Genomic DNA, 3329 nt, shown 5'->3' with positions numbered 1-3329 from the left:
CCGCCACCGGCACCCATGCTAACCCTGCACAGGCCCTGGACACCGACGCCCAGAGAAGGCGGTGCAGGCCAGCCAAACCAACATGGGCGGTCAGACCCTGAGCTTGGGACTGTGTCCTGGGTGAATACCTAGAGCCCAGGGTAACCTGGTGTGCTACAGTGAGCTGCCCCTCTCCACATGGTGCCTTGGATGGCAGTCAGCATCTCTACCCACGTACAGCCCCTCCTCCCACCGCTGCCAGGCAGAGAGAATGCAGGGCTTCACCCTTCCTCAGCTTCATCAGGACCCCTGCCCAGACTCTCCTCTTCTACCTCCACCCTTCCCCCTAGCCCTCCCCACTAGCCCTCCTGAGTTTCTTCTCCCTGCTCTTGGTCTCCCATTCATTTCGCGATCTTCCTCCCTTTTGTTCCTTCCTGCATCTGCCAGGACCCTCTTCCCAGAGCCTCTCAGCGCAGAAACTGGGGGATCCATGGGGATCTTAGCATTTTATGGAAGTTTAGGCCCTGTAAGGTGGCCCTAAATCCCTCCTGAGAGCACAGCTGAAATGCTGGCTAGAAGAAGGAAGTTGTCTGTGCTCCAGCGTAATGTGGGCCTAAAATTGCTTCACCCTATACTTCAACCTCTTCTCCCTCTCCTGGCCTTGTCTCTACATCATCTTTCGGGATCTGGGTATTGGAAACACATACCTCACTATGACAGAAGCTCCAGGGATAATACTGACAGAAAATGTGAAAACTATAGGACATGATCAGGCTGTGCACAAATAAAACGCCACCATCAATGGCAAAGATTATTCTATAGGCAATAATTCAAGTAACAATCATGTTCAAACAGCAAGGTATATCCCAGAAAACTTCACGTATTCACCAATCCTTCCCTGTCAGCTAAAGCTGCCTTAACATGCGGGGATTCTTCAGGTCAGTGCAAGGGAATCAGTTTTGATGAAGTTCATCAGTTCTTCTCTAACAATTTGGATATTGAGCCAGGAGGTCACTGGAAGCCAAAAGTCTGTAAACCCAGATGGAAGGTAGTAATTCTCATTCCTTTCCACAACACCATGAACATCTTCCTAATTTTTATTCCAATGCTTCAGAAACAGCAGCAGGAATTTGCCTTTTATGTCATTGAACAGAGTGGCACACAACCTTTTAATCCTGTGATGCTCTTCAAGTGGGCTTCAAGGAGGCCATGAAGGACAACATCTAGGACTGACTGCATGGTCTTCCATGATGTGGATCATCTACCTGAAATTGACCAAAACTGTTACGGATATGGAGAAATGCCCCGTCACTTTGCAGCAAAGCTGGACAAATATACATATATTCCGAAATATGAAAAGTTTTTTTGGTTATGTGAGTGGAAACAGTTGAGAAACATCCATTCTTTTCCTAATGCCTTCTGAGGATGGAGAAGAGAAGGTGATCACCTTTGGAACCTAGTTCACTATGCTGGATGTAATTACCAAGCCCAGAGGGAGACCTAGGAAAATAAAAGTCCATTCCTCATCATCACCCAGGGAAGTCCAGTTTTTAGGCAGTATAAATCACTATGATATTCTAAGGAGCGTCAGTACATAATAGGTTGAACAATTTATTATACACACCAAAAATACTGGTTGATAAGTTGTATACAAATATATCTGAGAGCCTAATATAAGAGTTAGCTCCAATCCAAGACTGTTAAAAGAATTAGCTCTCCTGGCAGAGTAGAGCAGAGTTCTGGATCACAAACTTGGAGTGCAGTGTTAGTGGAGGTCAGCGACTAGATGTCTCAGTGCCCTCATCTCTGAGAAGAGCCAGCAGTCCTCAAGGTTGACACTGTGGGATTAGACACATTCATCCTTCTTAAGCCCCTCCTCTCTGCTTCCACACATGCCCCATGGCCAGCACTGCAAAATAAAGAGCCCTCACTGAAGATTAGAAGTTGAGAGATTCCAAGAAAAGAGAAAGTTTTTTATACTGAATTCCATAAATTAATTCAAGAGAATTCTTTTATTTCCATTTAAGCATGCTTTGTACATATGTGATATATTTAATGTGTTCATATTGTTCAGAAATAACATGTCACAATTTTGCACGTATTTGGTTATACTTTCATTGCATTTTTATGGACATTTTTATTTGTATGGGAAAAATCACTGTAAGTTTATTTAACTAAACAAAGCTTAACACTTGTGTGAGATGAAGGAACAGTCAATAATTGACAGTAAATTAATAGAGCAACTTGTTACACAGGGTTCAGCTTTTGATTCCCAGCCTCTCATATGGAAGAAGTCACAACTTTTGTAGGGCTTTAAAGGGAAAAAAGAAGGGACTTAAACAGCTTTTCTTACTACCAGAATTACCTGGTTTTTTTTTAACCTTACTTGCAATTTCATCAGATTTTGCTAAATCACAACAATATTGTTTATGTATAGTACATGAGTATTACCAAGAAAATCTGAAAAGTTGTGATCTGACATGCTGTAAGGGCCTCTTTACGTTGAATTTCTTTCCTCTACCCTGGTGTGTCAGGGATTTTTTGCCTCCAAAAAGGTTTACAAGGTTGTTTATACACTGTACTTTTTATATGCATAGTGAATAAGAGTTTTAATACTTCTGGTTCAGAAGAGCTAATAAAACCAGTATCTTCATTTTAAAAAATTTGGTTTGTTTTTAAAGAACGAGCTACAGAAAACCCAATAGTACTTATACAGATGAACTGTACTATTGGATAAGATATTAAATATACTATTTTAAGAAGATAAATGCTTAATAGACAAAACCAAATTTTAGTTTTCATACTTGTCGAATTTCAAATTTGAAAAGGACTTTTTAATGTAAGCTAATTTCATTCAAACTATTCTTTTTTATTTTCAAGATATTGGGTAATTACTAAAATTTTCGTGTTAAAAGTATGATTTAATAGAGTTATCTTAACATGCATTCTCAGTTATTTAAATGTACTGATATTACAATATGACACTTTGGAAGACAGGTCCAACTACCTAATACCAAGTATATTTGTCTTAAAATCAGGCAAAGTTTCCATGGCAAATACCACAAAGTTTTGGTAGGTGTACTGGGCTTGAACCAAGCCATTCTTTACTACTGAGCTATGTCCCCTGTCCTTTTTGCTTTTTGATTTTGTGACAGTACCTCATTAAGTTGCTAAGGGTCACTTGAAATTGCTGAGGTAGGCATCAAACTTAGGATTCCCTTTTCTTAGATTATAGGCATGTACCAGCAGGTCTGGTTATTTTCATAAATTTAAAACAAAAGTTTGTATACGTAATAAAGTGAATCTTCAACGACAATGAAGAATGGTAGAATTCTACACGTGAAAAACGT

At 40.2% G+C, this 3329-nt stretch overlaps 1 pseudogene; it reads left to right on the top strand.

Moving 5' to 3' along the window:
* The first annotated feature begins 599 nt into the window (after nucleotides 1-599).
* Nucleotides 600-1683, top strand: LOC124975894 (beta-1,4-galactosyltransferase 6-like; annotated as a pseudogene).
* The last annotated feature ends 1646 nt before the right edge of the window (nucleotides 1684-3329 follow it).

This window comes from Sciurus carolinensis, unplaced genomic scaffold (genome assembly GCF_902686445.1).
Source record: "Sciurus carolinensis unplaced genomic scaffold, mSciCar1.2, whole genome shotgun sequence".
Taxonomy (NCBI): Eukaryota; Metazoa; Chordata; class Mammalia; order Rodentia; family Sciuridae; genus Sciurus; species Sciurus carolinensis.
The sequence above is the reverse complement of the archived record's forward strand: the minus strand, read 5'-3'. Positions and strand labels throughout refer to the sequence as shown.